The 12,396-nt window shown below is 44.2% G+C and overlaps 1 long non-coding RNA gene across 1 annotated transcript; it reads right to left on the bottom strand.

Moving 5' to 3' along the window:
- Positions 1–222: 222 nt before the first annotated feature.
- On the bottom strand, positions 223–11,687 carry LOC121335886. The gene is made up of 3 exons (XR_005952664.1): positions 11,621–11,687; positions 11,483–11,540; positions 223–518 (listed from the first exon to the last, which is right to left on the bottom strand). It is a non-coding gene; the product is annotated as an uncharacterized LOC121335886 (long non-coding RNA).
- Between the last annotated feature and the right edge of the window lie 709 nt (positions 11,688–12,396).

The following is a 12,396-nucleotide window of genomic DNA, read 5'->3' as shown; positions in this document are numbered from 1 at the left end:
CAATCACTGAACTTGGGGTGAGGCCCAAAGGAAGGCAGGTGGGTTCCATGGCAACTTTAGCCTCTCTCTGCTCACCAGGGTCAGCAGATAAACATGCTGCAGTGGCAGTACCATGACCAAAGCAAGGAGCCTGTTAGCCCACTGTCAAATACATGGTGGTAAATTAAATTACTCCACTCCAAAAACCAGCCTCATTTGCTTGAAGATTTTATTCTGATGCTAGAAAGCATGGTGCAGGAGGTGGGAAGTTCCTCCACAGCCCTCAGGAAAGCCCTGTCTTCCTATACTACATCCTGAGCTTCTCTGGTCCTGTATACCAGTGTGTAGATTGGCCACCTGAGTAAAGAAGTTGTAGAGCATGGTGCTTTTATAACACCAAGGACACACAAATGCATGCAAAGTTTATGGGCATCTTTCTAATGCTCTGGTGTTTTCCTGCACCAGGTGGAATGTGGAGAGAGGATCAGCAGTCCTCTGGAGACTTCACAGACAGGGAGGATGTTTCACCCACTTGGCATCTGCAAGGACACAAAATGAGTGCGATAGTATCAATAGAGGCTATAATTAATGCTTTGTCTGCCAGACAGAACTTCTCTGGAACAGAAAAGAGAGACCTGGAAACTCCAAATGGCAAGGGTGATACAGGGTGTCAGCTGGAGAGAGGAAAATCCAGTCGACCTGATTTGTACAAGAATTGCACACATCCACTACCTGTCTCCAGCCAAGGAATGTGAGATTGTATGGGCTGCCTGGCTCACCCAGCTTGGTCCTCAGTTCTCACAGGCACCACATTTCAGGAATATATTGAATTCCATCTTAAAAGGGGCTTGGTATTTGCCTGGAGTAGAAGTTTGTTTCACAGCCCAGTTACTGAACACAACCCCTCCAGGGTTATGGCATGTTTGACAGAGGTCATGAGCCTATTGGTAAAGTGATTGCAGAAGTGGAACTTTGGCTGGAGGTTGGGTAATGTCAGAAATATTGAGCCTCCTTCAAATTTCCCTTCAAATTTGCTGTCCTGCCCTCACATGCAACACCTTCTTGCCTTTTAAGATGGAAAAGGTAGCATGCATGCTTCAATAGATACCCAGTGTTTGTTTATTTTTTTATGACCCATTTGCCTTAAAATTATCTTGGTCTGTTCCCAGTCTCCACAGATCAGCCTTAAAGTTACCATGTAAATCACAGCTCTCCTCATTCTATACACACAGACAGGGAGCAATAAAGAAGCTATAAAAAGAAATTTGGCACTTTTTCAGCTTATCATCTAAGTGTAATGGGTTGTTCTTTACACAAGAAAAAAGTTGACCTCTATTATTTGCATCAAAGAGGTGAAGCTAGATGGGGTTTTAAAGTGGAAAATTCCTGAAAAAGCAAGAAGTGAATGGCACAGAAATGTCTATTGGCCCAGCTGTCAGGTCTAGGTTTCACCCTGGCTCACCCCTGCATGGAAAGGAAAAACATGTCTCTTCTCTATGGTGGCTGGGTGGACGAAAGAGTTGAGAGCAGCAGGGACCCTGATTTACAGCCCAGCTGTCCTCACTCAGAGGACATGATCAAAGCATCCTGCGATCCCCCACTGAAGAGATGGGAAGAAACGGCCGACTGGCCATCTGCTTGGCATGTTCAGCTCTAGCATGAGGCCAAGGCAAGGGCTTTGTTTTCATGGACCAGAGCTTCTCACAGTGGCTGCTGAGAGGAAGTGGCTGAAAACTAATTCTCAATTAAGTTGTGGAACCAGTAGGTGGGAAGTTCCACGCAGGCCAAAAGCCTATAATCTCGTCTAGAGATGACTTTTGTTAAGAAAGAAAAGGGTTTGTGATGTCCTGTCCACAAATTTCCTGGTGTGCTCTGGAGGAGGTCATGACCCCTGAAAACTTGTGCCCCTCTCCTACTGAGGATTGATGCAGCCTTTTGGAGACCCAACTACCAGTACATGAGCAGATCCCCAACCAGAGGTATAAAACAGCAACGTGGGATGCTGCTCTCTATCTTGAACACAGGACCAGGCCAAGGTCCTCTGTGGTCATGGGATTAATGTGTGCAAGGTCACAAGTCACAAGCCCAGGCTGAGCTCAGAGCAGAGATGACTGTGGTCACCTCGGGCCTTCAGCGCAGCATGGAGTGTGAGGCATCTCCAGAGACATGGCTTGACAGGGACAGCTTATCATCCTGGAGAAAAGGCGTAAGGCACAGGCCATGCCTGGTGCTGTGCTGTTTCCAGAACATGGCTCCAGAAAGGGGCTCCTTGGGATTTGAGGGCAGGGCTTGCACATGTGCATACTGCCAACCTGAATTACATGGTTGGCAGAGACCACTCATATACACTGCTGATGGCCAGGTCACCAGACCTGGCTCATCTCCAGATGCCTGCTTGGAAAAGGAAGGGTACCCATAGTAAGCAAGTCAGAAACCTATCTGAAGGGACCCTTGTGAGAGCAGTCCCACTCCCTGCCTGCAACCCCAGCAGCACTTCCTCCACCCCAACATGGTGTTGTGTGTGTTGGATTATTTGATCTTTGAGACTGTCTTGAGGGGAAAAGCAAAGAAGGGCCTTGGTGGAAATGTCATGCAGCTTGCCACCAAAGGGGAGGCTCCAGGGCAGCCTCAGGAGGTGCCGCTCTGTGGCTGCCATGGCTACAGAGCATGTGGGCTGTGTAAGCATATTGGGTCCTCCCACCTGGGGAATCAATCCCCAGGTTTGAAAGGAAGCTGTTAAATGCCTGGAGGGCTGATTGTTCTTCCCTTATGAACCTGGGGAAAGGGTGGTTAGTGGAGAAAGGGACTGTGATTTTGGAACATATTTATATGGGCTATGGGAAATGAGGAATACTTGAGTCCCTAAAAGGACAGACCTAGGCAGAAGGGATGTGCAGAGGACAGTCACTGGGGCATATGTGGTATAGAGGTGGACTTTATGGACAGGGGTAGCTTCCACTTTGGGCCAGTCCTGAAAACCCAGCTGTGATTCCTCAGATTCACAAGTTGGAAAATACAGCAAAGCATTAAATTCCACCTCCAGCATGTTTATTTCTTCAGTTCCTCCAGCCACCTCCTCACCCTAGCCTCTTAGCTCTAATCCTTCATGTTTACATCACACTGCCTACCAGGGGGAATAACTCTTGGCCTGGACAGGAGCTTGGTTCTTTAGGCTTGCTCTCGCCATCAGAGTCACACCCTGATGCACAAGCCACCTGCATGGCCACCCTTCCCTAACACTACTGCCAGCCTCAAGGAAGTGGTTGAAACATGACGTCCACACCTGGTCTTGACCCCATGTGCTGTTGCCATTTCCAGTTTTATTCAGTATGGCTTCCTGGATAAACAGATGGATTTTCCTCTCCTGACCCTTCATAAATATTATTTCAAGGGTGCCTTTGAAATTGTACAAACAATCACCTGTTTTCCACCTTCACACAATATTTTTACTGTCCTTCATTATGCAGATGGTTTTTTTAGTCCCTGCCTGAGCTAGCATTCTTCTCCAGTGGCTCATACTTCTGTTTACCCCATAAGCAACATGTGCCTTTCAGCCACAGCTCTGAATTTCTTGCAAATGATTTCATTGTATTTTAGTCACAGCAACGACTGAGGGATTCTTACAGCATTAGAGGCCTGTGCCTTCCTCACAGAGATATCAAGGATTCTATCAAAAAGGCCTAGCCTGACAAGGTTTTCTTACTTGAAGAACTAAAATGCTAAATTTGGATGTCTTACATTACTGTATATGAGCAAGTGAGGGAAAACCTGCCCTTATGTACCTTAAAGCTTGTCTTTTTTCCTAATTGTGTGATTTGGTGCAAGCAAAAGATATATTTTCTCCCCATGACACTATTTATTTATATTATCTACCACAGATATAACACAAATATGGAAGACTGTAAACGTGAATGGCTGGGGTGAGGTAGCAGAAGCAGTCACCTCATCTGTATTTCAGAATTTAGTGCAACCATAAAAACCATTCCTGATAAAATACTAGAAGCAAAATCAGCAATGAATGCATCATCACCATCATAAAGGCACTGAGAAGTCAACCACAAGCAAGCACAAAGGGGAGTCTTGGAGGCCTCCAAATTTTGTCGACTTACTGCTACTGCTCTTTTTTTCTGTACTTATTAGCTGCCACCCCACCTTGAGTAACATCTCTGAAGGCAGCCCTGGAGAAGCGTGGCAGCCAGAGGCTATTTTTCCTCTGTTCTCATCTTCTGCTTGAAGACCTTTGCTCCCTCAGCAAATCCTAACAAACTTATATGGCACTTGAATGAACAGCTTAACTGTAAACACAGAGCAGGACCAAAGGTGAGATAAACAGGAGCCCAGCAGCTCTCAATGATCCGGGAACAAGGGGCAGAGTTGACGTTCAAGAATTGGACTGAGACTGATGTTTGCTTGCCCCTGAGATCACAGGATGTTGTTTTGAGGACCCTTTCCATGGGGTTCCTGTAGGAAATTCACTGCCTATTAAAAGCAAAGTGGAAGAGAAGAACAAAATTAACTCCATAGCTCAGACCACTGACTGACCTTCTGACATGCTCACCCACTGCCTGGTCATCCATCACACTGACCTCCTTAGCAGCAATGGGGTCCTCCTGCAGTTTATGCACCCTCTGCTAGTACAACTCCCTGGGACAGGAGTTTCCCTTCACCAGGTTTGCACAGCACACAGAGCTGGGGAGAACCAGTGGAAACACTTACAGATAGATAACTATTGTTTTTCTAAGAGCAGACTTGCATTGCTTTTGGCAACATTTGACACAGCCAGCTTCAAAACACTTGCCCTGGACCAGGAACATGACAAAGCTCAGCAGGATTGCACCAAGCGGGTGCCTTGTTCCTTGACTGGTATTAGCTGCTGCTTCCTAACAACCAGCACTATCTGTGAGACCTCAGCTCTCTGCCTTCCCCCAACACCTCCAGGGATGCATGTGGCTTCATGGTGCAGTGAAGAGGGTGCCAAGGGCCGAGCTGTAAAGCCAAAGTGACTTGACCAGGTGACATGTGTTTGGAGCGCTGCACTGCACCTTTCTGCAGACGTGCCAGCAGCGTGTTGGTGAAGCTGCTTCTGCATTGTGTTATTTACCTGCATACATCACCCAGCATGGCTACACCTGGCACCAGTGTCTGCAGACAGAGCAGGCTGGAATGTTTTAAAACACAGTTTTTTGCCCCAAAATGTTTTTATATTAAATGCATTGTTTTTAGTAACCAGATATGAATATCAGTGGAAATTTCCCTGGCAAAATATGTCAATATGGGCATCTTCTTTGTTCTGGGCGGAGAAGTACATATTCATAAATTTTAAAAATTCACAATTTTATTGCAGTTTTCATTGTAATGCTTTTTAACTTAGTGAGAGACCCAGCATGCTATCACCATATGAAAGACTTGAAATATTGCCATTTTATTTCCTTTCTTAAATCATGATGGACAGCTGCTATTTAGTACTAATTAAAACACCTTATCTTTTTTTCACAGATCAAAGTGTCTCCTGTTTGTTTTGTAATGAAGCAGTGTGACACTTCTTGTGTTTGACTTTGTCAGACTTTTTCATTACAAACAAAAGTCACTTTGATCTGTAGAGAAAGATAAGATTTTTTTAATTAGTACTATATAACAGCTGCCCTTAATTGTGCTTAAAAATAGGAGAATGGAAGGCTTTAAATCTCTTGTCATATCATGCACTAAAACCTTGTCCTAAAACAGGCAGCAATCTCTGTAAAACACAAATACATGAATTAGGATTTTTAAGAGATGCTTTGAAATTCCAGGATGTAAATGAAATACAAAACGTAAACCATAAAATCCCCAAACTGGAAACACTATGAGGATCCATATTGTAAGAAAAAAGTTATTTGATTTGCAAATATGTTTCAGAATTACTCTTCACATGGAAAAGTTGAAGGTCTTGCCCTGAAAATCCGTGGGCAAGGGCTAAGAAGAAAGTCATGGGATAATTTCTTGGCATGTTAGGACAACCCACAGCCTTGGTGTTCCCCTGGCTCCTCTTCACTTCTAGACACTGTAATAGCCACATCTGTTAGATTTCTATCTGCTGCTCTGTATGAGCATTGCCTTGAGCAGCAGAGTCCCATTCTTGACCAGCACCTGATCATACTGCAGATGAAGAGTAATAAAGCATCTTTTGGCAAGGAAACAGCACATCTTTCCTGCTACACTCACATTTTGAATCAGCCTTTCCAGAGGTGACTACCCACAAATTCATTGACTCTAACTCCAGGTTGGGCACCAGCACCAAACATCAGAACTTTCGGTTCTCTGCACTAGCTCTGTACCAAATTTTGGGCCAAGGCCAGACTTCCAGCCCTTCTCTCCAGAACGATTTGCAGTTTGGTTGCTGACTGCCTAAGGGAACTGTTTCATGCTTTCTGGTGGTGGCTGCTCACAGCAGCAGTGATTCACCCTAGAACTTTCTGTCTCAAGGGAATGCTGATGTCTGCAGCAGATGGGCATCTTCCCTGCAGCTGACTCCTACCCATGGAGCTTGCCCCTGCAGGGAGCCAGAAGAATGACTCCCAGCTTTCCCATCTCCCAAGGCTAGAGGCATGTCTCATTTCAGCCAACTCACCAGAATGATGCCACACACGCCAAATATAACCCTCACTGCTACAAGCACCAAAGAAGATTGTCTGTCCCACTGATGCAGAGGTCACCAGCACAACTACAGAGGGAAAACTGTATGGAAACAGGAGGGATGGCAAGGGAAAGTGGCAGCACCCCTTCCAGCAGCACATCTCTGCCAGCAGCCAGCACCACATGCTTCATGGGAGGTAGTAAAACCCTCGTAGTGGACAGTTATGCAATAGGCTTCCTTGTCTAGCTCGCAGCAATTATTGTCATGCAAGATGAAGATTTATATCCCGTGTAGGTTTTTAGCCCAGCTGGTGTAGGGGTGGATGATATTTTTATTGCTTCTGTATGGAAAATGTGAGAGTAATGTCTTCCCAAACTCTTGGCCCCAGTCGTGCTTTCACAGAGCGAATTCCACAGGTTACATACTGTGTAATGCAGTGTATTCCTTTATTAGTATTCCAGGTACAGTGTTTTAAGTCGTGATCTTTTTCTTTCTCATTCTGGTATTTTAATAAAGAGTAAATGCCTGGATCTTATGCGCCTTCTCCCTGCCAATATTCTTTTCATTCCCATGTCACATCTCTCTCACTAAATTAATAGTCCTAAACTTTTCTTTGTGAAATCCTTTTCTAATAATTTGTATCAACTATCTTTAGACATCTTCTATTTCTGATATATCCTTAAGAAAAGTGACAAAATCTGAGTACATAGTTTCAAATGCAGACATAATTTGAATTCATAGGAAGGTATCACAGTACAGCATTTCCAGTGCTAGCTATTGTGATCACTACTGCTTAAAGTAGTGCCTGAAAAGGAGCCTGAAAAGGACCTTGATGTTTTCCTGAGTAAGAAATAAATAATTAAGGGCCTGTCATGTTACATAAGTAACTTAAACTGATTTTTCATGTTGCATTACCTTGTAACTATCCCTGCTGAAATTAAACTACCAGCTGTCTATTCTGGAGATCCTCATGCTCTCCTCTTCTTGAGTGCTGTCTGCAACACCAATACCCAGCTCCCAGGCAGCTGCAGCAGATGCCACACAGCCCGCTGGCAGTCTTGTGTGGTGGGTAACATATCCACCATCCTCCACCCACTGCTGGGGAGAGGCCTGCTGAGTGTGGCTGCTACACCACAGACAGGACTGCAGTGGAGGTGATGTGAGCCCACAAAGAATGGATATTGTCTGAGGGGCTAAATCCTTACCTCTGCATGCCCACAGGGATCCTCAGGCACTTTTCATCCAGTTTGCTTCTTAACACCTGCTCAGTACTAGCCACAACTTTTCTTTCAGTCCTCTCTTCCACAAGCCTTGGTGATTGCTGAACAAGGTAACACCTTGTCTTGGGGCGAGCATCTATCTCTTGGAAAGACAGCCAATCCCAAGTTGAGAGAGTAAGGCTCAGTGATCCCACTCCATTAGTGTGTATTTCTCCATGGGTCAAATTAGAATTTAGCACGTGACCCTAGCTCCATACACCATCTCTCACCTGATGCTGCTGCTGCTGATGGGAATATCCATCTCTTTGTGATTGCTGCTGTCTTTTAATTGTGATCAGTGACTCAGCACAGGCTGGAGGAGTTGCATCAGTAGAGCTGAGAGCAATGGAAAGTGATTTGGCTGAACCTGGATCGGGAAAGCTCCATACCTTCTTTACAGTGATAAGGAAGATCAGAGTTTGGAAGACAATGGCAAGGACCTATAGCTCTTCAAGATTTATCTCTTGGTACAGACTCTTGGTGCCTTAAAAGGGGCTTCATTAAAGCTGTTTATGTAGAGTTGTCTAAACCCTCCATAGTTATAAATCAGCACTGCTCCAATTAATTCAATGAAACTGCCAATTGACACCAGATAAACACATAGTTTGTAATACAGTCTTGAATTCAACCAGATCACCTTCTTTTCATAAATATCTGTCTGGTAGTTTTCCCTCCAGGAGCCCTGCAGACCTTTCCTCCTGGAATCCACAGACTCCATGTCCTTGCCGCCTCTCTGGGCACAAAGTAACATCTGAGTGTTAGCTCCATTAAAAAAAAAAACAACAAAAAAAAAAAAAACACATGGGTTTTTTTACAACAGAGACCTATTAGCAAGTCAAAGCAACAGCTTGGAATGGTGGAGGCACAAATGTAAGGAATCCGTGGTATTTGTAAGAAATGCAGATAGCAGATGATTTTACTTATTTCCAAATACTACAGCAAATGTTCCTCTTAATGCACAGGGCTGTGCTCAGCCTATTGCATTGCCTGCAGCAGCACTGTATTTTTGGACAGCCAGAGGCAAATACACAGGCCTTCTTGTAAGAACTTCTTGACCCATACAGCAAAGGAATAATGTTCCTCCTTTCAGCAGCGGATTTCTGGACATTTGCAAACAGCAAATTCAGCATCAAGGAAACCCTCTGTGAAGCAACTGATTGGAGCTGCTGTACTAAGAGAGTGATTCAGAAGGTTACTGCAGGACAGTGGGAAAGGCAGAAATTAAACTCTACTAACCCACTTTCAGGCTATAGTCAATCACTTCTCCAGCCTTGAATTAGAAGCCAAAATCCTGATTGCACTGGCTGCAGTATTCCCTTTTGATTGGCAGAGTAATACCTACTCTCACACCCGTAGTCCACACTCTAAACCTTACACACTTGGTAGAAAGTCACCCAGAAAGACTAATTTACTTTCTTTACAATTATGTAAAAGCAAAGCTTCCCGATTCGTGTGGCAGAGTGCATTTTTCTGCTCTTTAGTTTCCTTTGGAAGTCTCCAGTGAAAACTCCTGAGGAGAGGAAGAAGTCCAAGTTCTCAGTGAGAGACTTCTCAAAACTACTTTGCTCCTGTTCAGGCAAAAGTTGGATAAATCATTGCACTTCAATCTGAACCTCTGCTGTATTTTTGGTGCTGATGTTTCAATTCAGCTCATTATTTCAAAACACTGATTGTCACTCTGGGTAATTTCTCCTTTGCCTGCCTTCCTCTTTCCTATTCTCTACATCACATAGATATTTTTGCTGTTTTCCTACTGTTCATTGCACTATACCTCCCAGATCTTATCCATCTTATTCTACCTTTTTCCATTTTCTTTCTAATTTTTTCTTTAAGCTCAGCTGAATTCAGCATAAACTCTCTTTCCTGACTCCAGGGTGTCTGGATATTTTGTTTCTCCTGACACTGGTTCCTGCATCTTTACTTTTCTCATTGCTCACCCAACTGTAGGTGGCATTACTTGTATCTGTTCTCTGAGGTGTAAGAGCATTTTCTGCTTTACACATCTAAGTCCATACCCTGGCCACATTCTGATTTTCTGCTGGGAGAAATACTGGATATTCTTGATTCTCAGTCTCCATGTTTCCATGCCATGCCTTAAGGCCCACAGGAAGAGGATCAAGTTGCCTGTGCAAGAAGACACATCAAAGCCACCTCTCTGCCCTGGAGACTCACAGAGCACAGAACCAGAGCCTGTACCATAGTGTGCCACTCTATCTAAAATGTAAACCAGGTTTTTCTGACTGTACTTGAACAATGCTGCAAAAGCTCCACCTATTCAAATATGCTTACCATACCTCCTTACAATAACTTAAACTAGACACTGCATGTGAGAAGTGCTCAGCACCTCTAAACTTACGATCAAATAGTTGCTGAGCCAGGCAATGAGATAAGAGATAAGAGAAGGCTTCCACAACCAAAAATATGTACAAAGATGGAGCCTATAATCACACAGCAAGTTGGCAATAGGTTAGGTACAGCACTAGGTCTCCTGATTGTCTCCAGTGGTGCCCTCACCAGACTATATGACATTTCCCTCTCCTCACTCCCTTCTCATCATTTTCTCCATTCCTCCCAAGCCACTCCTCTCTTTTTATTTTAAGAGCTGACTCTGCCATTTCCCATCTATAAGGTGACATATGAAAACTTTCTTAGAAAACAGTCATAAAAAGAAGAACAAAATGAAAAAGAAAGGCCCAATGGAGAGGAGAAAATTACAGTGTCTGGGCCGTATTTACAATAATTATAATTATTATAATGCACAATAGGGTGTAGAAACCCATAATTCTCCTGGTGCTTTCTGATTTTTTGATCTATGTTTAGAAAGCTCATGTCAGAGAAACAGTCAGAAAAGGAATGCCATGAAGTCACTTTCCTCTCTGTGTTGTAAAACCATTGGGGAGAATATTTGTGTCTGCAGGAACACAAGGACAAGCAGCTTCAGAAATGAAACCATCATTGTCCATCCCAGAATAATGTGCTACCTGCTAAAGTGAAAAAATAAGCTCTCTCCTGACACCACTTCACAAAAAGAGGCCTTCCTTTTTCCTCCCCATCCATGTGTAATTTTTATAGGACCAGACATTTCTCTCACTTCTGAGGCTTTGATGACTCTTTCCCAAATGTCAGACTCCACGCCAGCAGCCATGACCCCATCCCACAGTGACACAAACTTGGAGTTGATCCCTTCCTTACACAAACTATCGTGGTGGTATCTGAAGACCTTCTGGTTGCACCTGAAGCAGTCTGACTAACATCTGCCCTGTGGGACTCCTTTCCTCATTCCTCTCCCACAGGCAGGAGCATGAATGTAATGCAAGCACTTCATTTTGCTCACCAGGTATCACAGGAAGAGAAAGCAGCTTTCAAGTGCCCTCATGCATGAGACAGAAGATGGAAAGGCTTGTGATGTCCTTTTGCTCCTGCAGACAGTTTTCTAGCCCACCAGACAGCTCTTCTGGCAGCCCAGAGGAGCTCTACCCATTTGGCAGCAAATTCTGTTGCTCATTGCTGCAGTTTTGCTCTTAAAACTCATGCAATCTTTTCAAGGAAAGGGATGAGATCTTCAGTTCTAGTCAGAGGTCTGTCACAAGAATAGGAGCTCATATTGCTACCTAATTCTCTATAGACTCACCTTGAACCCAAACCAGTCCATTCTGGTCTTCTCCCAGGGTGCAGCATGAGTCTGGTGTCTGTTAGAAGAAAGAGAGAGGTGTCTCCATAATTGCAGTTTCTATAATATCCACAGGAGTCTGTGTTGGTGTGTATTTACCTCACTGATCTCCGCACCCTTTCCTGGCTCAGACTCTGCCCTCTGTACCCTGTCTCTCAAGCTCTGCTGTTCTGTTCTGAGCATCACGTTGCAGCTGCTGTGATATATGCCAACATCTCCTGCAGGGACACTTTATAGCCAGAAGCAAAAATGCTGTTTGAAGTGCTATGGAAGTGCCCACATGCCTTTCAGAGAGCTTGGGACACCTTCTTAGGCTATTTAGCTGGCAGTAACTACTGGACCATAACTCCTGCTGTGCCAAATGGACACTGAGGACTTTCTAACCCACAAGATAGATTAGAGGCATTTTCACTGAAAGTAGATTTCTTTCTAAACACAGGCCTTTAGTTGTCTTTATTAATACATGAATGGGTGATAGCAGCACCTGAATGTAAAAACCCACCGTTCTTACTGGGAAAGCTGTCTGAGTAGCAGAGCCATACTTAGTGACATCTGTGTAAATAGGCAATCAACTGGGATCTTCCCGTGAAGGAAGAGATGGTCTGTGTTTTGGACAAGAGTGAATACACCCTGCCCTCAAGCTCCATTTGTGTTTGGGGATGGGTATAGGGATCAGTTCTGTGCATTGCACAGGTGTGTATGAATGTATGTACATGAATGCATCTGTGTGTGTGTCTCTCTTTTTCTTTGCATGTTACACTTTTTTTTTTTTTTCTGAAATAAGGGGCAGTGAGACTGCAGCATGGATATTCATAAGCAGAAGAGAATAATCCATGCAATATTTATGCCAGTCTGCAAAACCCCCTTCCAACCCA

The sequence above is a fragment of the Onychostruthus taczanowskii genome, unplaced genomic scaffold (genome assembly GCF_017590055.1).
Source record: "Onychostruthus taczanowskii isolate IOZ18803 unplaced genomic scaffold, ASM1759005v1 scaffold21, whole genome shotgun sequence".
Lineage (NCBI taxonomy): Eukaryota > Metazoa > Chordata > Aves > Passeriformes > Passeridae > Onychostruthus > Onychostruthus taczanowskii.
Note: the sequence above shows the minus strand (reverse complement) of the source record. Positions and strands in the feature narration are given on the sequence as shown.